The following is a 24,144-nucleotide window of genomic DNA, read 5'->3' as shown; positions in this document are numbered from 1 at the left end:
TATAGACTGGAAGGCCTGGTTTGAAGAGCTAGCTGAAGAGCAAGCCGCGAAAAACGCCGCGGTTAGACGTGGCGCCTGGAATGCGGACATGCTCCTAGGGAAAGGGCCCCACTCCCAAAATCAAACAGGGTTCCCTATAGAAGTCTATGGGCAGATCTTCCGCTGCTTCATAGGCGCCTGGAAGAAATTAACGAGCCAGGGAGAAGCTCAAGCATCTCTCAGTAACATACACCAGGGCCCCACTGAACCATTTGTCGAGTTCGTAGCTAGGATGCAAAACACAGCAGAAAGGATTTTCACCGACCCAGGGATAGCAGAAACTGTAGTCAAACAAATGATATTTGAACAATGCAACAAAGACTGCAAGGTAATCCTAGTGCAGAACAAGGGTAAAAGCCTAACCGATTGGGTTCGTTTATGCAGGGACGCTGGCAGCCCACTAACTAGTACAACTCTAGCTGCCATGCTGGCTAGCTCACTGCGAGTAAATGCAGAACAAGCTAAGAACGCAGGAGCGAGGCAGAAAGGATGTTTCCAATGTGGAAAACCAGGACACATTAAAAGAAATTGTCCTAATATGAGCCAGCTAACCCACACTCAACAGGTGGCCAAGCTCTGTGGCCGTTGCCGTAAGGGACCCCATCGCGCGGAGGACTGTAGATCAGCTTTCGATGCAAACGGCAAGCGCCTCTCTGGCCGCCCGGAGCAGGCGCCAAAAAACGGGCAGAGGGGGTCCGCCTTTCCGGTGGACCCCCTTGCTGGCAATACAATGATGCAACACCAGTCCAAGTCCGTGCCTCCCATGAGTCAGCAGGACTGGACCTCTGTGCCACCTCCACACTCATACTGACCCCATCTGAAGGAGTTCGGTTGGTAGAAACCTCCTTTAAAGGACCTCTGCCACCAGGCACTGTGGGGCTCCTGTTAGGAAGAGCGTCCACAACCCTGAAAGGATTGGCAGTTGTGCCAGGTGTTATCAACCCTAACTCCACAAATACTGTCCAGATCATGGTTCAATCTATGCGAGGCACCCTGGTTATTGAAGAGGGTGATAAAATAGCACAACTTTTACTCTTTCCCAGCTTACACGCGCTCCTTCCGAGCAAAAACAGGAGGAAAATGGAAAAGGAACAAAAATCTACCGAGGGGATTTTTGAAGGCCTTCATATGTCCTTAGAGAATCGACCCATGTTGACTCTTAAAGTGCAAGGCCGACCCTTCTTAGGCCTGCTAGATACCGGGGCCGATCGGTCGATTATAAGACAGCAAGAATGGCCCCCTGCCTGGCCGACGTGCAAGGCGGAAGAAACCATTAGAGGAATAGGCCATGTCTCAGCACCCATGCTGAGTGCAACTGCCCTTCATTGGGCAGATGAAGAGGGACATCAAGGTAATTTTCAACCCTATGTACTAGCCTTGCCCGTGTCCCTATGGGGAAGAGATATTCTAGCAAAAATGGACGTTACCTTGACCAGTAACTGTTCTCCAACCTCAAAAAGTCTGTTAAAAGGAATGGGATACGTCCCTGGCAAAGGATTGGGAGTCTCATTGCAAGGGCATACAGCGCCCATACAGGCTGCCCCCAATTCTGATAGACGAGGCCTGGGTTTTTCCTAGGGGCCACTGAGGGGAGACTCCCACCCACACCTATAAGACTCAGGTGGAAAACCAACACTCCGGTGTGGGTGCCTCAGTGGCCCTTACCAAAGGAAAAACTTTCAGCACTCCACGCTCTAGTATCAGAACAGCTAAAAAAGGGCCACGTCATTCCTTCCACATCACCTTGGAACACTCCCGTATTTGTCATAAAAAAGAAATCAGGTAAATGGAGACTGTTGCATGATTTAAGAACCATCAACAACTGCATGGAGTCCTTAGGACCTGTTCAAATGGGGTTGCCACTCCTCTCGGCCCTGCCAAAACACTGGCCTGTTTTTATCTTAGATCTTAAGGACTGTTTCTTCTCCATTCCACTTCATCCCGAAGACACTCCAAAATTTGCGTTTACTGTGCCCTCTCTTAACCATGAGGAGCCATGCCACCGCGTCGAGTGGACAGTCCTGCCCCAGGGCATGACTAATAGTCCCACCATGTGCCAGCTATATGTTGCTGCAAAGCTGGCCAACACTCGACAACAGTTCCCCCAAGTAAAAATCATTCACTATATGGATGATATTCTGCTTACCCATAAAAACACTGACATTCTCAAGACAGCTCTATCACATTTAGTCCTCACACTTAGAAAAGCCAACCTAGAAGTAGCCCCTGAAAAAATTCAGATGGCAGAAGTTTCCACCTTCCTAGGAGCAAAAATCACGCCTACTCATCTCTCCCCTCAGAAAGTGTCTCTCAGGCTAGATAACATACATACCCTTAACGATCTGCAAAAACTTTTAGGAGATATCAATTGGGTCCGCCCGTACCTAAAGCTGCCCAATGCCAGACTAGCGCCCCTATTTAACTTGCTGAAAGGAGATTCGAACATAACCTCGCCCCGGTGCCTCACTCTAGAGGCGAGACAAGCGCTTAGCCAGGTAGAACAGGCACTCAGTAGCGCTGCTTTAAAAAGAATAGACCCCCAAAAGCCCTTCGAAGCCTGCTTGTTGCCGACAGAATTCCAGCCCACGGCAGTGCTATGGCAACAGGGGCCTTTACTCTGGATCCACCCTGGAATTTCACCTAAAAAGAGTTTAGAGCACTATCCCACAGCGATTGCAGGGCTGGCATTAGAGACCGTCAAAAAAGCCGTGCAGCATTTTGGCCAACAACCAAAAAACCTCAGAGTACCTTACTCTACCCAACAACTTGAAATACTTACTGGAGCTATAGATCAATGGGCCATCCTCCGATGTACCTTTTGGGGAGAAATTGATAACCAATACCCAAAAGATCCCCTCTTACAATTCGTCACCCGTCACCCAGTAATCTTTCCTAAGGTGACTTCATCTAAGCCACTAGCGAACGCTCTCACCGTGTACACAGACGGTTCCAGCTCCGGTTCAGGAGCATATTGCGTAGAAGGAGGTTCTCCTAAAACTGTGTTCTTCCAACCACAGAGACCTCAATGGGTAGAGCTGCAAGTTGTTATCACAGTCCTGAAAGAACTTACCGACCCCCTAAACATTGTATCCGATTCCCTTTATGTAGTGAACTCTGTAGCAATTTTAGAAACGGTGGGAATTATAAACCACTCCTCCTCAGTCAGACCATTCTTTCTCAAACTTCAAGAGACAATATATGCCAGACGATGTCCTTTCTTCATAACCCATATTAGAGCCCACACAGGCCTGCCAGGCCCCATGGCACAGGGAAATCACGTAGTGGATGTGGCCACTCGACAGCCACATATCTTCCCTGCGCTGACACCGTATCAACAGGCCCAAGAGTTTCATACTAAATTTCATGTCAATGCAAGCACCTTAGCCAGACGGTTTCACATACCGCGTGCAGCTGCCAGAGATATAGTCAGAGCCTGCAATAATTGTGCAGAACAGAGGGTAGTCCCTTCAGTTGGAGTTAACCCCAAGGGCCTCATCCCGGGGGACATTTGGCAGATGGATGTCACTCATCATCCAGAGTATGGCAAAGCCAAATATCTACATGTGTCAATAGACACATGTTCTCAAATTATATTCGCATCTGCTGAAACAGGAGAGAAAGTCCACCGGGTTATTGCTCATTGCCTCGCCGCTTGGGCGGCTTGGGGCAAGCCAAAAATATTAAAGACAGATAACGGACCTGCTTACACCAGCAAAACCTTCCAAAAATTTTGTGAAAATATGGAAGTACAGCTGAAGCATGGCATCCCGTATAACCCCCAAGGGCAGGGAATCATTGAAAGAGCACATAGGTCCCTCAAAACCTTCCTTAAAAAACAGAAGGAGGGAATAAGCCATGGCCTGTCTCCAAAAGCTCAACTATCTGTGGCTTTATTTACATATAATTTTCTAAATGAAAACTCACAAGGAATGACACCTGCCCTTCAGCACACCGCTCCGAGCCCTCAACATAGAGGCTTGGTGCGATGGAAAGATGTCCTGTCAGGACAATGGCAAGGCCCTGACCCGGTGCTCAGCTGGGCCAGAGGCTCTGTTTGTGTCTTTCCCCAGGAACCAGGACGCCAGCCGGTGTGGATTCCGGAGAGACTGGTGAGAACCGTGACACCGCCCGGGGGCGCCGAGAAACTGCTGCCCGACAAGTCAGCAAGCTTTCGACCTGAACCATCAGGCCCGGTCTCCAGCCCTACTGATGATGGCGACGACTGAAAAGATGACAACAACAGTGCAAGTGACCCTCCGACCGAGTAGAAGAGAAATTAGCTTTAACCCCACTTTTCCCACTACGAGCTACTGTGGGACCAAGTCACCTCATGGTTCTCTTGGCCCAGGTTGACCACTTGGATTCTTTTAGCAGTGGGACTCTTAGTAACTCTGCTCATTGTTAAATGTTTGTTAGAACGCTTGTTCCAGACGCAGCAACAGCTACGCGTCACCACTATGTTGGCTATGTCACTTGCCCCTGATGCCCCTGGCAACACCCGCACCGTAGCCCTGTCCTCCCCCCCACTGCGTGGCCCGTCACGGCCACTCAAGGCGGGACGCTCGAAAGTAAGGTCTGCCGCAAAGCCCATGGCTGTATCCCAGGTATAAGTGGCGGCACCAGAAGTCATAATTTTGGTCGAAAGAGGGTCTCTAGGCAAAGTCGCGGTCCTGGCCAGACCAGACTTAAGCCATTGCACAGAGACACCTACGACACTCTCGACTCTGGTTGCCGCTCTCCTGCCCCCCTCATAACCCGGTTGCGAGGCGAAGCACTGCAGGGAGGGTCACGTGGTTTCCGGTTCACGGGCCCTCCGGTCTCTATATGAGGAGGCATTCTGGTTGGTGCCTAGCAAGCCTAGTCCAGACTCCCCAAAGCACCAAAACATGTAGTGGGCCATTCCGGCCCACGGGAGCTCACTCATCAATGGAGACACCGGGTCAAAATAAGTAAAAAAGGGGGAGATGTGGAGAGCCGCCACCCGGGTCAGGCCTAGTGGACGCGCTGCAGCCTGCTCCAGAGTTCCCCCCGCCCATCGAGTGAGCCAAGATGGCGCTCACATCCTGCTTCCGTGTATGACGTACATATCCGCCAACCGTGCCCACCTATCACCACTGTATACGTGGCGTCAGCCCATTGGACCCCGATTATGTATATAAGATGTTACCCGGATGAGGTGGGGGGAACGACCCACAAGGAGCCGTGCCTGACGGCCGCACAGAGGTCGCTCCCCCGCGGGATGTATTCACCCGGTCGGGGAAAGTTATAGATAATGCAAGCTTAGACCCAGTAAAGATTTGTGCTTACAACTGCTGCGTATTCTGGACTCGTTTTCTACCGCCAGGACCGGTTTGTCTGCGTCTCTTTCTCTCTCCCCCTTTTTTTGTCGTACCCTCCGCCGGCCGGGGGCCCGACGTTGAGCGAGGAGACACGGACACTCCCCAAACAGACAAGCAAACAAATAAATGAAAAAACCAAACAAAAATTCAACAAATGGTGCTGCAATAAGTGGATACTCACAAAAACAATGAAATGTGCCCCCCTGCCCCCGCCACACAGCATACAAAAAAAAAAAAGATAATATTTTAAAGAACTCAGTAAATGGGTAGATGAGCACAATGGGTACCATGAAAAATTAAAAAGCTGGAAAGACAACATAGTACATCTTACAGAAAGGCATCAGTAAAATATAAGAGGTTTAGAGAATGAAATTAGAAGTATCAACATCTGTACAAAAGGAGCTGCATTAAAGCACTGAGAATAGAGAATATTTGTATAATTAATCTTTTCAGAATTTTTAATGGAATATTTAACAGCTCACATTGAAAGGGTTTATAAAGTCCCAAACACACTTCATGGGGAAAATTCATAACTTCTTACATAGAAGTGGAATTAAAGAAGCACAAAATCAAATAAAAAATTTTAGAAGACTTCTCCAGTAGGCAAAAGTAGATGGCTTTAAAAAAGAATCATGGTGCTTTTCAGTATTCCCTGTATGCCCTTTACCTTTTGCTCTAGTAGAAATGTATGTTCTGTTTCACTCCCTTCATGTTTCTGCTCTAGAGGTTAGATATTTGTCCTCCTTATTCATTACTAACCTCCCTCCAACTGTGCAGTGCTGCTTCGAACTCATTTCTCCCTACCATCTCCTAAGAATCCCTGAATTTGCACAATTTGTCAGATTACAACATCCACAACCTTTCTTTTTTGCTGTCTTCTATCATCCCTGGTCAATTCCACTTATTTCTCCACTGTTTTTTTACTTACTGGTTAATTATTCCAACAATACTAATCCTATTTTTATTCTTGGCAGTTAAATACATAGATGATACTTCCAATAAGCTGACTGTTCTCTTCTTGAACTGCTTACCTCCAGTGATCCGATTTTCTACCCAGCTTCAGTCTTTCATTATTAGGGTCAAAACCCAGACCTTTGTTACAATGAACAGCTGAAACACCTCCATGATTTCAATCTCATGCATCCCCTCCTCGGACTCTTTAGATCACCTGCAATAGTCTCTCTCACTCTCCTATAAAACTACTCCACACCCACTCATCTTTCCTCAAATCCCCAAATTCCCCCATCACCTTGGCTCCCTAACTCAATGAAGAAAATTACCACCCAGATACCCAACTACCAGCATTGCACCCACATATGCTCTCTACCTGCTGAAATATCTATGCTTCTCTTTAAAAGTTCAAATCCCAGCCCATCTGTCCTGCTGAAAGACAATACTCCATTAGGTTTCACACTCTTCTCATGTTAATTTTTCCTCCCTAAAGAAACTTTGCCAATATGAATAAAAGGATGCTGTTATTTCACATTTTCAAAAGACTTCTATTGAATCTGATTTCCCCTCTTGCTTGCCAATAAAACCACCTTTACAATAAAATTCTTCAAACATGTTGTCCATTCTCTTTTCTTTTCTCACATGCTACATTTAACCTAGTTTTATTCATGCTTTCCTTGGGCCAGGAAAAAGATCATTCAGTAAAAGCATCCAGAATAAGAAATATGTCTTATCATGAACAACATTTAAACTGCAATAATAATGTACCTTAATTACTTCCATGCACACAAGTTTAAAATTACAGCTTGTTTTTAAAAATAAACACAATTAAGACTTTTAGAAGCATTTTATAATAAAGTACTTCCTAATTTTTCTTTGTATATAGATGAAGCTCCTCCAAAATACAAATTCCTAGACACAGTCAGCACTTTACTTAAAATGAGCACTTAAGTAAATTAAGTAGGTGGACAACCCCAGAATATGCTGACATTATATATGCAGCTAGGTAGGCAACAAACCATAGTGCCAAATGGAAAAAGTGCATTTGTAAATAAATTTTAAAAACTAAGTTAACTTTCAGGTGGTGCAGGTGTACTTCAGTGGTAGAATTTTCTCCTGACATGCAGGAGACCTGGGTTGGATTCCTGGCCCATGCACTTCCCCCAAAACAACAAATCAACAAAAATTCAACAAATGGACAGTAATAATGGATACTCACATGGAAAAAAGAATGAAATGTGATCCCTGCCACACAGCATATATACACACACATACAAAAATAAGTTAACTTTCTATAGTTAAATGCAGAAAATATACTGATTTGCTAAAATAAATAAGATGTGATGTATTAACACTTCACTGTGAAGAATGCATACCAGAACATTTATAAGCAATGAATGAATCTTCAGACTAGAGTCCTACAAAAAACATTGGCTAAATAGAAGTGTGTATTGCAAAGCATTATAGGTGGTATATGTTTTGCCACATCCTTTGTTACCTGGAGGCAGATAACACATGTACCAAATTTGGCATTCGTTTTCAGTTGCTGTTGGTATCATGTGTTTTATGAAATGTGTACAGCATGAAAAACTTGAAAATGCTCATGAATGAAAAAACGTTTTAGGAAAAAACTAAATATGTACATGTAATTATGTACAGTCTCACTGTAAATTTCAAGGCAATATTTTTGTTTCATGTAAAACAGATCATTGTTCTCTGAGAGAACATTTTTACTTTTCTTAGTGCATTTCTTTTGTCTCTGCCTGCATTGCATTATTTTGCTCTATTTTTAAATTTTTTGTGTGCAAATGACATGTCAGTTAAAATGAAAACTATCTCACATGTAGAAAGTAAGTCTGGATCTTAAAAAACACAAACTAGGGGCGGGCCGCGGTGGCTCAGCGGGCAAGAGTGCTTGCCTGCTATGCCGGAGGACCCCGGTTCGATTCCCGGCCCCAGCCCATGTAAGAAACAAACAAACAAACAAAATATAATAAAACAAGAAAATGTTTAAAAGATGTTTCCCTTTCTTCCATCCTTCCTTCCTTCTCTCTGTCTTTCCTTCCCTTCCTCCCTCTCTCTTAAAAAAAAAAAAAAAACACAAACTAATGAAATCCCTACTAAAGTGACACCATCTGATTCAAGTAAAAAAAAATGACTTAAACATTAGTAATAAAAAAGACAAAACACATTTCATGATGAATACAAAGAAATGTTTGCTGAGTGTTTTTAGTTCAGATGTCTCAGAATAGTGCTGTATGTTTTATGAGGAATTTGAGGGGAAGATTTCATAGTAGAAGGTGTTAATGTGGCCTGTATTGACTCAAGCGGTGACACAACTGGACTGTGAAATTGTGTGATGCCTATGGATTCAAGCTGCTTATTAAAGAGGAACTCCCCATTGTTCAGGAATCCTTCCTCATTTTCTCTCCCCAAGTTTCCCATCCTGTAGTGGCTCAGTTTCTAGCATTTCAGCATCTTTCTTGCTAAAGAACCAGTCCAAGTAACTGGTATAAGTGTTTTCCTTTTCAATTTGTTCATCCTTCCTTACCTCACAACAAAACTGACTTATGAAAAAAAACAGTCTTCCCAACCACTTACAAACTGGCTATCCCGAGAAGACCAGTACAAGGTTTATATTTGACTCTATTGAGTCAAACTCGTCATTCTTTCTTCCTCTTTTCTTTCACTTACTGACTTTGATATCAAACTTTTCAATTCTAGTTGAGACATTGATCTATTCAAGTTATTTAATTCATCAACAACATCAGTAGGCTAATGTTGTATATTAAGTTGAATAGTTTCTGCAATAAAGGAATCAAAATCAAATCCCTGATTCTTTTCCATTTCTTTTTCAGCCAGTTGCTGTGATGCTCCCTTTAGAGCTATTTGGGCTTTAATCAATCCATTTCTTTCACATTTTGACTTGCCTTTGTTATCAGATTTTTCTTTGCTTTGTTCTTCCCAATTGGAAAGATCTTGGAGTGATAATAATGATTAACTTTACTCTCTCTCCAAACTAAATTATCTAAATATGATATGACTTTATTTTGTAGTTGCAAGTATGGCTACACTCCAGATCAAACAAACAATATTTGTTTCATGATGATCTTGGTACGGCCAACAAAGCTCAGTAGAGTTAACTGGTATCAAAAGCAGGGTCCTCCAGTTACTTGTCACAATCTTCATCCAAATATCTTCAAGGATCAAATTGTACTACTACTTCATCAATGACATCAGACAGAGCTCTCGGGTCAAGAAGCTCAATATCAAAGTTGTTATGTATAGGCCAATCTTACTCTGAAAATTGACAATCATTGTAACTTTCCAAGTTATAAATATGACTGAGTTTCATCCATAAGCAAAATTATCAGCAACTTCATCTTCAATATTCCATAAGCAAAATCATTAGCAACTTCATCTTCAATATGAAAAGGATGACTTAAAATTGGCTCATCCATTGGAAAAGAATATATACTCATGTAAGGATGGGAGAGTGCTTTTTCTGCTTTCAAGCAATCCACTGCTTGAAATGTCAAAATCTGTTCCAGGAAATCCAATGCTTCTCGACTAATTCCTGAAAGCAGCTGAGTTAAACGTTTGTGTGACTCACTCATGTCAATTCTAATGTAAACTGGAACTACACTGATAAGCTCTTGACAATCTTCCTTGTATACAACTGGAATGGACTCCAAAATCAGCTGCATCTGTTCAAGCTCATGTACACATGCAAAGAGGGTTTTACCAGTCAACATTTCAGCAAAGATGGAGCCTGCAGTTCATATGTCAATGGCTTTAGTATAATCATTATGAGAAAGTAAATGATTGTACCATTTAGTAACAATACTTCAAACAGATGACCTTTATGGGAATAATGGGGATCCATGATCCATTCAAGACTAAAATCACCTATCTTAAGCACCACATCTTCAATATTAGTGAGAAGATTAGCTGGTTTGAGATCTCTGTGCAGTACATTTGCAGAATAAATACACTTAAGTCCACGTAGCAGCTGATACATGAAAAGACTGGCATGCTTCTCCAGCAAAGGGCCCTGCTCCAGCATATTAGCAAGTCTCTCTCCATGTACTCCTGAACAAGCTAAATACTGTTCAGTTCAGTGAGAGAGCCCATATCATCTGTTAACTAGCTCCTACAGGAACCAAAAATTTCAAACACTTTCATATATCATCATAATCAAGTCTTCTAATAATTTTGATTTCATGTAGAGCATGTTTGACACTTTGAGGAAGAGTAAGGACAGTTTTCTTGATGGCTACTAGTTTGTCACAGTCATTGTCTACAGCAGAAAAAAAAACAAGCCATTGCCTCCATAACCCAACATATAAATATATAAATCTATATACCTAGAGCCCAGATCAAAACCATGATTGTTCATGAGACTTTCAAATTTCTCTACCATTTTGAAACCCTTACATTTTGAATTGTAAGTCTCTTCCTTTTGAATTACTGAACTTGTGTAAACAAGGAAGAAAACTGGCATCAAAAAGAAAAATCTTTCAAAACAGGAGAAGAAAAATAGTTTTGCTTCCACAGCAAGATGATTTCTTGTTGCGTATATGCCCACCAGACGATTGTGTTCCCTTAGAGTTAAAGCTCAAAATGCTCTACTCATACTGCAAATTAAAAAGATTGCAGTGCTCTTAGTTCAAGAAATGTTCCTGCAGACATTTAAGGAAAATACTCAAGAAACTCAAATGGAATGCAATGACATACTATGCACTCAGATTTACTTGTGATAAATGATTTAACATGTACAAAAAATGTGAATAGATATGCACAGAACAGGCTTCTCTGAACATTATCCTCACAGTGCAGATATATTCAGTGTTGGACTGGTTCTGAGCAGCATTGTTCTAAGGGACTGGCAAGCACTATTTCTGTTTTGCTTCTTTTCTTCCTTTGTTGCTATATATTTTAACAGGAAGCTCTAGCTGCTGTTGGTCAACAGATGTCTTTTGTTAGTGATCAAGTGGCTCCAGCTCACTATAACCACAAAGCTACCGGCCATCTTACTCTGATACAAGGAGACTCCTCCAACTCATCGAAAGAGTATGGGGCCTGAGGGCAGCCCCCAGGGTCAGCTCAGGTCTCCAGCTGCGCTCCCAGCAGCAGTGTCTCGGAGGCTGTCCATTCACTTTTAAATCCACTCCAATTAGGCATTCACCCTCATCACTTTACCAAAACTTCTCTTGTCAAGATCACTAATGAACTCTACATACTAACTTGAAAGGTTAATTCTCAGTCCTCACCTTAATAATTATGAGCAGAATTTGACACAGGTGCTCCCCTCATCTTCCTTAATACAATTTCTTTATATAGCTTCAGGACTCTTGGAAAAATTACACTTTCGGTTTTTCTTGTGCCTCACTGGTGGTGGTTCCAGTGCACGTACCTCCTCTTTTCTCTGACCCTCTTAAAGCTGGCATCCCCAGATCACAGCCCTTGTTTCTCTTTGGACTCTCTACTCGCTTCTACGGTGACATCACCCAATCTCATTGTTTTATATGCTATTTATATGCCAGCAACTCCCAAATTTTCTATGTGCAGTCTAATTTCTACCACAGACCCCAGACTTGCATATCCAACTGCATACTTGACATCTCCACTTGGATTCCTGATAGGCACTTTAAACTGAATATATTCAAACTGAACCTCTATTAATTTATACCTCCCCAAACAACTCTAACTGAAGACTTATCAGGTCATCCTATTTATTTAATATCCCATAGATCTTCCCTACAACTTCTCAGGCCCCTTTCCCTGCTTTATTCTCCATTTAACACATTTCATAAAAAGATTCTTTTTTTTTATTTTGGCATGGGCAGGCTCCAGAATCGAGCCTGGGTCTCTAGCATGGCAGGCGAGAATTCTGCCACTGAGCCACCACTGTTGACCACCCCAAAAAGATTCTTTTGACATCTTAAAATCTCTAAAATTATGCTGCATCTTACCACTGATGCCATGTCATATTCAGTTGTATTTTTTTACTTTTTTAGATATATGTAATGACACATCTTAAAGTGTCTAGCTTATGGTAGGAATTCAATGAGTATTTGTTAAATGAGTCTTTATTTTTTATTTCCTTCTCTTTTTTTAACCTTGTTTTTTCTATTCCTAGTCAAGAACAGATGAAGGCAACTTGAAAACTTCAACACATCATCTGACAACCACCATATCTCATCATAAACTATTTTGTTGAGATAATACATTACATCTTATAAAAGCTCAGAATTATAAGAAAAATAAAACAATAAAAATAAAACACAACAGAAAAATAAGGGGCAAAAAAAAAAAAACCCATAAAAAAGCTGGTTAGCCTGGCAGAAAAAAAATTTAAGGATGACTTAGTATTTTAGATAAATATCTACCTGTTATTCAGAAATTTCAGAGAGAATAGAGCTAAAATTATTTATTTGATAGGAAAGAATTTGGTTTGTATTCTTTAGAACTTTCTGACTGTATTTGTCAGAAAACAAATATCTGAGATTTGCTTTTTAGAAAAAAACAAACCTTTTTTTTTCTAAAAAAAATCCTAGGATGGTTTAATAGTACAGGTATGTAAAGACAAAGTGATCAAAAAAAGGATGACATGCTGTACATGAAAAGTAATGTAGGAGAAAATACACCGTGAGCTTTGGAGCCACAGAAATTGTACTCTGAATTCTGGCTTGTGACAATGTTCAAGTTACTTAACATTCCAGATTTCAACTTCTTCATCTGGAAAATTAGTATAATGATCATATGTAACTCACAGAGGATATCTGGGAAAATTTAATGATATATGTAAGCAATTAACATGTCATTAGAGTTTGCTAAATGTTTTATTATTATTATGGAGAAATCTCAGTGGAAATATATTAGGTTTGTGTCAAATAGGAATTCACAAAATCATATAATTAAGTAGTAAAGAAGGATATTCTCATGACTGCCCAAGGAGATGAGTTAAAAATCCAAATACATAATGCCTGACCATCCTTGAATCAAAGCCAGAAAAAACACAAGGCCAGTCTATTGTTCTAGAAGTATAGGAGAAACAAAAAAATTATCCCAACTAATTTCCCTTAGTATCTGAGTTAAACACAATCAAATCACTTATTGACTAATGACATACATAGTAAAGTTAAACATGGAAAAATATAGTGCTGTTAAAAGTAGATATAGCTAATGCCATCTATAATTCACATGAAGTTTTAATATGCAGTTGAATCACAGAAGCAATACAAATTAATTAGAGGACCAATATCCTGACTTTATATTCAGTCTTCTCTATTGGTACTTCTCAAAGCCCTCTTAAATATAATTTCTTCATAAAGTATCCCTGAGGACCAAGAAGAAGTATGAATCAGGGTTTCTTTTTCAGAGACAAGAGAAACTGACATATAGCAACACAGATGGTATAGAACTCAACAGTGAGCCTAACAGCAAAGGCCAAAGTTGAGTTCTGCTTTCTGCCTTTTGGTTCAGTGCTCTAGAATTAAAGTATCTATCTGGGCTTCTTTCAAATTTGACCACACACTAAACACAAGCTTTTGTTCCAAGCCGTTCCTGAATTTGAAAACTTGGATTATAATTACTAGAATAAACAAAAAATTAAACTGTTTTTTCTAAAAGGTACACTGCTTGTCTGGCATATATTCATTGTGTACATAGCTCCCCATGGATTTCTTTGGAAATTGATTCTTCCACAAGAACATTATTTCTTCTTCCTAATCTTAAGGAGGCAATTGTCTCATAAAGTGTGTGTTGGCACATTTATGCCTATTTGAGGTAAGACAATAGGATATTTATTTTTGTAATTGTAAGAGCACAGAGGTGCAGTGACAGTGGACAGGGGAAACATTCAGAATGCTTCACTGAATTGGTTTTTCACATGACATATGTTCAGTTTTTGAGGTGGTATCTGAAAGGTTTTAAATACAGAGCTTCCTTTAGCACTCAGGATTTTGTTTTAAGATTAATAAGCCTGCATAGATGAAAGATATGTTTCTTGTCAGAACTAACTGTATAAAAAAGACTTTGGAAATGCTTTTCTGTATTAGGAAAACTTTCACTACTTTCCATGGCTTTCCTAAATTATATCTAGCACCTGTAGCTGTTGAGAAGTCAAAAATAAGAAAAACTCTATTTTACAATCTATAAAATGGAATTACTAGTTAGCAATTAAAACACTCAGTGAGAGCTTTTCTCCCTCTAAATTGAATAACTGTCTTGTTATTGTATGTTTTGTCTCCTTACATAAGCAGTACTATGCAGATATCCAAGTCTGTCCAAATGTTGATGACAGACTTTATATTGCAGATTTAAAAAAAAATGAAATGTCCAAATTTAAACTGAAATGTCTTCATAAAGAGCCCAGTGCCACACTATGGTGGAATAATTCATAGAACCCCAGATATCTACAAATACTTGACTTTATAACCTGCTGAGTTTTTTTCCAAAATGAATACTTGCAAAGAACATTATGATATCATTACTAACTCAAAAGCATGATGTAAAAGTTCTTCTTCTTGGTCACATCTTAACTATTCAGCTGTATTTTCTTCCATATCTATTCATGCTTTCAAATATTTCTGATGTTTCCCTGTTGCTCAGTCAGGCTATTCATTTTCATATTTCCTTGCCTTTGTTTATGTTGAATTTTCTTAATGCTAAAAGGAATTCTGCAGACTGAAAAAAAAGTGGCCTAAAGAAATAAATATCTCTGGAAAAGGGAATCATATAGGTCATTATAAACACCAGTACTATTGTAATGATATATTTAACCCCCATGGTAACCTCAAAAGAAATATCTGAAAAATATTGCAGAGAGAAATGAGGAGAGATTCAAATGATACAATAAAATTAAATAAATCTGAAAATAGACATTAATGAAAGAATTGAAGACAAAAAGGTTTTAGACTTACAAAGACAAAATGGCAAAACAGCAGGAGAAAAGCAAGCATTATCAGTAGTTACTTTAAATGTAAATGGATTAAACTCTCCAGTAAAAAAGGAAGTGATAGATACATTGGATTTTAAAAAAAGCCTAGCCCAACTTGTGGTCAAGAAACACATAGGTTGAAAGTGAAAAGATAAGGGAAAATCCACACAAATTGTACCCAAAAGAGAGCTTGGATTTTAAATTTTTATTCAAGTAACATATATAAAACTTAAATGGTCCTCTTTTAAACCATTCAAATTTATAATCCAGTGCTGTTAATTTTTGTTCACAATGTTGTACTATTGGAATAAGCCTTAAAAACAAAACTGTAGAACTTTACAATACAATACAATACAAACAGGGAACCCAAAAATACACTATGGACTACATACAGTTAACAGTACAATTATGATAATATTCTTTCATCAACTGTAACCAATGCACTAAACTAATGCAAGTTGTTAATAATGGTGGGGGTGTAATATGGGAAGTCTGTTTCTTCTGTATGATTTTTCTGAAAAACCTACAACTTCTTTAATAAAAATTTCAAAAATAAATAAAAATAATTAAAAACTTAAAACAGAAAGTTCAGGTAGCTATAGAAATACCAGATGAAATAGTATTTAAGTAAAAAATTTTTAAATAACAAGGATGCTACATATTGACAACGGGATTCAATTCAACAAGGGATATTACAATTATAAATATATATATTTATGCACCTAACAGCAGAACTAGAAAAGATGTAAAACAAATATTGATAGATTTGAAGGGCAAAATAGATGGTGGCACATTAATAGTAGGAGACTTCAATAGACCACTTTCATTAATAGATAGAACATCATATCAATAAATCAAGAAGGAGGAGAAGACTTGAAAAAAAGTATCAACTAATTATACCTAATGGACATATAAATAGAACATTTTACCCAACAACAACAGAATACACATTCTTCTCTACGTCATCTTCCAAGATAGACCATATGTTAGGTCACAAAACAAGACCCAGTAAATTTAAATATTTAATTGCATGTTCTCTAACCCCCATAAAATGAAGGTATAAATCGATAGCAGAGGGAAAATTGAAAAATATGTGACATTAAACAGTGCACTCAAATAACAAATGGATGAAAGAAAATATCACAAGGGAAATTAGAAACAATATTGCAATGAGTGAAAATGAAACACATCAAAACTTATGGGATGCAGCAAAGGGAATGCTGAAAGGGAAATTTATACCTCCAGATACATTTAAAAAGATAATAAATCTCAAATCAGAGACCTAGCCTCACAACTTGGGGAACAATGAAAGCAAATCAGGTAAAATTCAAAGCAAACAGAAGGCAAGAAACAAAGATTATAAAAGAGATAAATGAAAGGAAGATTAGAAAAAGAATAGAATTAATAAAATTACAAGCTAGTTCTTTGAAAATACTGACAAACTTTAGAGAGAAAGGAAACAAAAGAGAGAGGACTCAAATTCAGAAATGAAAGGGGGGACATCACTACCAAGTCCACATATATAAACAGGATTATTAGAGGTTACTATGAACAACTGTCTGCCAAAATATTAGATAACCTAGATGAAATGGAAACATTTCTAACACCACACAAGCTACCCAGTCTAAATTAAAAAGAAATGGAAGATAGGTATATACCTGCAGGAACTGAGAATGGAGACACAAATGGACATTTGCACACTGGTGTTGATAGTGGCAGTGTTCATCATTTACAATGGAGGTGGCTCAAGAGTACAATGACTGAGGGGAGGAGGAACTGAGGTGTAGACATACAATGTACTACTGAGTGGCTATGAGAATGGCATCGTGAAACATGCAACTACATGAATGGACTTTAAGGACGGTATGTTGAATGAAATGGCAGAGATAGAGACAAATATTATCATGTCTCACTCATACGGACTAATCCTAATGTATAAACTTGGAGAACTGAAGTAGAGAGCATGAGTTATCAGGCTGGTACCTATTGTAAAGGGTCCTAGATTATAAGGTCTTACAGCAGTCAAATATAGTCAAGAGTTGTAACTTTTATTTCTAAATTTTGAGATACTGAGCTTTTTTTTTGTATAACCTAGTCAGTCCCTGAAGCTTCGGGTAAGTATGTGACATATAAAACTCTGAGTTAGAGCACTGAAGCTATGAGACTCAGCATTATCCCATACAACAAATGTTTAAAAAGTTGAAAAAGTGATCAGATTTCAACTACAGGTTTGAATGAAGCTGATCTGGAAAGGACTAATATAAATCAGAATACAGGGTAAAGGATGATGTGGTCCAGATTTTAAAACTTCAACCTATGTGTGAGACCAAAGGAAGGGAGGTTTATTTGGTGCAAAATTTATATTTTGGGTAGTGCATTATCTAACGTAACTTGTATGACCAGTTTATTTAAACATCATAAGTACATGGAATCTTGAATAGGGTGTGAGATCTTGCTGGTCTGTACAGATTAGTATGATGCCTCAATATATCCCAGCATAAATTGGGCAGAAAATAAAAAAATATTTGCAAAGTACCCTTGTGGGGCTTGGGAGAAAGTAAGAAATATTCAACTTTCCCATTTGGGGAATTCCTGATATTCTCACAACCTGTGGAGGCAAGCAATTCAATAGGCTGAGACCTCAATCTTGGGCCTATGAAAATTATCCCTGCAAAGGAGACGCTAATCCTACTTATAATTATGCCTAAAGAGTCGCCCCCAGAGAACCTCTTTTGTTGCTCAGACATGGCCTCTCTCTCTAAGCCAATTCCAGAGGTAAACTGACTACCCTCACCCTTTAATGGGACAGGACTCCCAGGGGTGTAAATCTCCCTACCAGTATGGTATAGGACTCCCGGGATGAGCCAAGACCTGGCATTATGGGATTAAGAATGCCTTCTTGACTAAATGGGGGAAGAGAAAAATGAGACAAAATAAAGTTTCAGTGGCTGAGAGATTTCAAACAGAAATGAGAAGTTATTTTGGAGATTATTCTTATGCATTATATAGTTATCCCTTTTTTGTTTATAGGGTATTGGAGTTGCTGGAGGAAAGTACCTGAAACTGCTGAGCTGTGTTCCAATAGCCTTGATTGCTGAAGACAATTGTATAACTATATACATTTACAATATGGCCATGTGATTGTTGAAACCTTATGTCTGATGCTCCTTTTATCCAGGGTATGGACAGATGAGTAAAAAATAAGGATAAAAAATAAATAAATAATGGGGAGAATAAGAGTAAAAAATGGGTGGATTGAAATACTAGTGAGAAATACAATGAGAGGGGAGGATAAGGAGTATGCGAGTATGAGTTTTTTTCTTTTTATTTTTTTTTTATGGAGTGATACAAATGTTCTAAAAATGATCATAGTGATGAATATACAATTATGTGATGATCTTGTAAGCCATTGATTTTATACCATGTATGGACTGGGATATGTGTGAAAATTTCTCAGTAAAAATATTTTCAAAGAAAACTTCTCTTTCTTTCCACAACTAATAAGGCTTTCCTTTATTTTCTATTTTGCTCTGTTGACCTGAACCAAATGGCCTTAAAATTTTCATTATTTTCTCTGCCATTTCCAATCCAACATTCCTAATTTCCTTTGACTTAAAGCCTTAAAGTTAACCCTGTCATTCATACCTTAAGCCCCATACTCCACAATTAAATTAATTCCCTGAGCTCTCTAACTGGAAGTTCCCTTCCCACTGACACTAATTCTAAGAGTCACCAGAGAAAACCAAGTCTGACAGTAAAAGCCACTTAACTCCTAAATTTCTCAACTGCCTTTTGATGCCCCCAAAGGAGCTTCCACAAACTCTCAACGCCAGAGCACTCACTGAACCCAAAGCCCATTTGAGAGCTGCCTTTGCCATTTGGCTTATTAGGTATATCCAAGTATAACTACACAAAGAAATACTACACAGATTTTAAAATAATGATGTACATCTGTATTCAATGGCATGAGAAGATCTTTGTGACCCACGTTTGAATGAAAAAGGGCTGCAGAATACCCTTAGCATATAATTTCATTCATATAATTAAATACAAAATGCCTTAATGTGTGTATGTACATATACACATTCACATATGTGACTAGTATGTTGAGAAAGATGACTGCATTGTATAAACATGTAATGTGCATATCCATAAAATTGTACACAATTATTTGTATATTTGATATACATAGACACATACATGCACACCTGTAAGGATAGTCATGAAAATGTTAAAGATGAATAATGCCTACTAGGGGTAAATCTGAATGATTTATATTTTTGTTTTCTACACTTTTGTCTCTTCTATGTAGATATTAGGTTTAGAATAGGGATGGGGGAATGTTATTTTCCTTTTTTGGAAGGTTTACTTGAGTTATATATTATTTGCCTTTATCACTTTAAACAGCTTATACATTTTCTTGCCTCATTCAGTGGGATTTGTATGTGAGTAATTAATTCCAGAAGTATAAAATGCTTTACAGAAATTTCAGGTAATAATATCTATCCATAAAGGATATCCTTTTTAAGAGATGGCACATTTTTAAGGAAGGAATCAAATTTTTAAAAAGAAATGGAAGATCTCAACAGAACAATAATAAAGGACTGATTAAGTAATGAAAAAACCTCCCAACAAAATGAAAAGCCAGAACCAGATGTCTTCACTGCTGAACTCTGCCAAACATTCCAAGAAGAATTAACATCAAACCTGCTCAAACTCTTCCAAAATTGAAAAGGTGGTAACACTTAACTCATTATATTGTAACCAGAGCTCCACCAGCACCAGACCTGAGCCCTGTGCCAGGTTCAGAGTCTCACCATGAGGAAGAATTCAAGGACAAGTAATAAAGTAAAGGTAAACAGCAAGTTTTTATTGATGGGAGTACATACTAAAGGAATTAGCATGGGTGTACTCAAAAAAGAGACACTCACTTCCACGGGTAAAGTCAGTTGGTTTTCTAGGGGCTTTAGCCCACAATAATGTTGATTTCTGCCCTATGTTTTTTTTTTTTTTTTTTTGTCAGGTGTTCATATTGTTTCAAAAGAGTTGATTACCATCTGTACTTGCAGCCTTCTTGGTATGTGCTTATAGCATTGTTTCAAATGTTGGCCCCAAAGGAAAATTAGTTTGGAACTTTCACAGACAGCTAATGCTGAGATCATGTCTTAATTCATCCTGGGGAGCTGGCAGTGAAGCTTTTAACTCTCTCAGGACCAGGTTGAGGACCAGCGAGCAAACCCAGATGGCCTATTCTATCCTGCCACAATATGAGGACAGTATCACTGTAATAACAAAGCCAGATAATCATACTAAAAGGAACAAAAATTACAGACCAACATCACTTACAAAAATAGAGCAGAAATCCTCAACAAAATACTAGCAAACAGAATCCAAAAGCACATTAAAAGAACTATAATCCACGATCAAGTGGAATTTATCCCAGATATGCAAGGGTGTTCAATATAAGAAAATTAAGGGAGTATACCATATTAGAAGGAAAGGGGAAAAAACTATATGACCATTTTAATTGACTCAGAAAAGGCATTTGACAAAATCCAGCAGCCCTTCTTGATAAAATGCCAAGACTAGGAATAAAAGGAAACTTCTCCAACATAAAGGTTATATATGAAAACCTACCACTAGTATCATACTTAATTGTGAAAGACTGAAAAACTTTCCCTCTAACCTCAGGAACAAGATTACAGTGTCACTACTGTTATTCAACATTTTACAAGAAGTTCTAGCCAGGGCAGTTGGGCAAGAAAAAGTAATAACAGGCATCCAATTAAAAAGGTATAAGCAAAACTTTACCTATTTGTAGATGACCTGATTCTATATACAGAAAAGCCTGTGATATATGCAACATAGCAACTATAGATAATACATGAATACAGAAATGTGACAAGGCAAAAGATCAACATGCAGATATCAGATGTCTTTTTTACATATTAGTAATGAACAATCTGAAGAGGAAATCAAGAAATAAATTTCCAATTACAACAGCAACTAGAATATATATATATGAATAAATTTAACCAAGAATATAAAGGACTTATATTCAGAAAACTATAAAATACTGCAAAAAGAAATCAAAGGTGGATCTAAATCAAAAGTAGGACATTCTATCATTGTGTCCTGAAAGACTAAATATTGTTAAGATGTCAATACTACTCAAAGTGATCTACAAAAACAATATGATTCCAATAAAAATTCCAACAGTATTTTTTTGAAGAAATGGAAAAGCCAGTTATCAAATGTATATGGAAGGATAGGAGACCCAATAGCAAAAATCACCTTGATAAAGAAGAACAAAGTTGGAGGATTCATACTTTCAGATATTAAAACATCATAAACCTACAATGATCAAAATAGCATCATGGTACTAACACAAATGCAGACTTACAGAACAATGGAATTGAATTGAGAACTCAGAAATAAACCCTCACATTATGGCCAAATGATTTCTGACAAAGTGCCAAGGCTACTCACTGGGGGAAAGAATAGTCTATTCAATAACTGGTGTTTGGAAAACTGGATATCCATGTGCAAAAGAATGAAGATGGGCCCCTACATCACACCATACACAAAAGTGGATCAAAGGCCTAAAAGAATCAAAACTATAAAATTCCTAGAAGAAAGCATAGCAAAACATGTTCTGAATCTTGTCATAGTCAACAGTTTCTTAGACTTTATGCTCAAAGCACATACAAGAAAATAAAAAATAGATAAATGGGACCTTATCAAAATTAAAAACTTTTGTACATCAAAAGACTTCATCAAGAAAAGAAAAAGACAACTTACAAAAAGGGAGAAAAATATTTGGAAACCACATATCCAGGTACAGTTTAATATCCAGAATATACAAAGAAATGTTTCAACTCAACAACAATAACAAAACTAAAAGCTCAGTAAAACTCTTGAATAGACATTTCTCCAAAGACAATATACAAATGGCCAATAAGCACATGAAAAGATGCTCAAATAGCATGGCCCCTGTGCAAGGATGACACGCAAATTTGTGAAGAGTTCCATATTTTTTTAAAGAAAAAAAAAGATGCTCAACATGATTAGCCATCAGGGAAATGCAATCAAAACCATAAGACACCATTTCACCTCTTTTAGAAAGGCTGCTATTAAACAATAACAAAACAACAACAACGAAAAAACAGAAAATAAGTGCTGGAGAGGAAACAATGACATAGAAGCTCTCATTCACTGCTGGTGGCAATGCAAAAGGGTGCAACCACTGTGGAAGACAGTTTGGCTGCCTTGGTTCCTCATAAAGTTAAGTATATAACTACCATATGACTGGCAATACCATATGGTATACAGCCAAAAGAATTGAAAGCAGGGACTTGAACAGATATTTGCACACCAATGTTCATAGCTGCATTATTCACAATTGCAAAAAGAAGGAATCTACCCAAGTGCCCATCAACAGATGAATGGATTAATAAAATGTGATATATACATATGGTGGAATATTATTCAATCTTACAATGGAATGAACTCCTAATACATGTAACAATGTGGATGAACCTTGAAGACATCATATTGAGTGAAACAAGCTAGTGAAAAGGAGATATAATGTATGCTCTCCCTGATTTGAAATACTAGAATAAGCAAACTCATAGGGTCAAAATCTGGAATATAGTTTACCAGGGGATGGGGTAAGGATAGGAAATAGGAAGTTAAGGCTTAAAATGCATAAGGTTCCTATTTAGAATTATGGAAATGTTTTGATAATGGATGATGGTGATGATAGCACAACACTGTGAATACAATTAACAGCACTGAAATGCATATATATTTGATGTGATTAAAAGGGGAAATGTCAGATTGAATATATGGTTACAGAATAATTTTTTTTTTTTGATCCATGGAACTACACTACACAAACAGTGAACCCTAAGTTAAATCAAGGGCTACATAGTCCCGGATGACCTGTGTTGTTGCTCAGAAGTGGCCTCAGTCTCTCTAAGCACAACTCTGCAAGTGAAATCATTGCCCTCCCCCCTATGTGGGACATGGCATCCAGGGATGAAAGTTTCCCTGGAGACATGGGAGAGGACTCCCAGGGATGATTCCAGTTCTGGCACCATGGGATCAACAATTATACCCTGACCAAATAGGGAGAAAGAAGTGTACTTAATAAAGTATCAGTGGCAGAGAGAGTTCAAATAGAGTCGAGAGTCTACCCTGGAGGTTGGCCTTAAGCAAGCTTCAGGTAGACCTTGCTACCTATTATAACCTGCCAATTCCCAACCAGGACCATTCCAGCCAATCCTAAAGAAACTTTAGGGCAATTTATAAGATTCCACAAGGATTCCAGGCACTAGAGTAACTTTCCAGAAACCTACAACCTCCAGATGGGTCCCTGGTCCAGATAAGTCCTGAAACCTATAGCCCAGCCTCTCCAGAACATCAGACAGTTTCATCTCCCTACCCCATATGAGTGACAGACCCTTTCAATATTAAAAATTTAGAATTGCAGCCCCAATGAGAGGTATGGAAAGATCAAAGTTGATGGTGGAATTATACATAGAAGATAGGACTTAACAAATGAATATGAATGCTGAATCATTAAGTTGATATCTCTTTTAGTCTCCAGTATTTTAGAGTAGCTAGATGTAAAAATCTAAAATTGTGAAATTGTAACCCATTTAGTCTGAAATATGTTCCACAACTAATTGTGGTGCTGTGCTTTGAAATTTATAGTTTTATTGTACATATGTTCTTGTTCACAAAAAAAAAGAAGGAAAAAAGTCAATTTTGAAGATAAAAATGTATTTAAGCCCTCTTAAAAAAAATCAGGCTCTTAATTATATTGGAAAGCTCAGAATTTAGGAATTCTGATTATATTTCACTTGA

The 24,144-nt window shown here is 38.4% G+C and overlaps 1 long non-coding RNA gene and 2 pseudogenes across 2 annotated transcripts in view; 1 reads left to right on the top strand and 2 right to left on the bottom strand.

Annotated features, from left to right (window-relative positions):
• Window positions 1-24,144, bottom strand: part of LOC143684764 (uncharacterized) — a 146,221-nt gene that overhangs the window by 8,598 nt on the left and 113,479 nt on the right. The gene's annotated exons all lie outside the window — the stretch shown is intronic.
• Window positions 8,554-12,232, bottom strand: LOC143682673 (mitogen-activated protein kinase 6 pseudogene; annotated as a pseudogene).
• Window positions 22,213-22,311, top strand: LOC143685417 (U6 spliceosomal RNA; annotated as a pseudogene).

The sequence above is a fragment of the Tamandua tetradactyla genome, chromosome 5 (assembly GCF_023851605.1).
Source record: "Tamandua tetradactyla isolate mTamTet1 chromosome 5, mTamTet1.pri, whole genome shotgun sequence".
NCBI classification, from domain to species: Eukaryota; Metazoa; Chordata; class Mammalia; order Pilosa; family Myrmecophagidae; genus Tamandua; species Tamandua tetradactyla.
The sequence above is the reverse complement of the archived record's forward strand: the minus strand, read 5'-3'. Positions and strand labels throughout refer to the sequence as shown.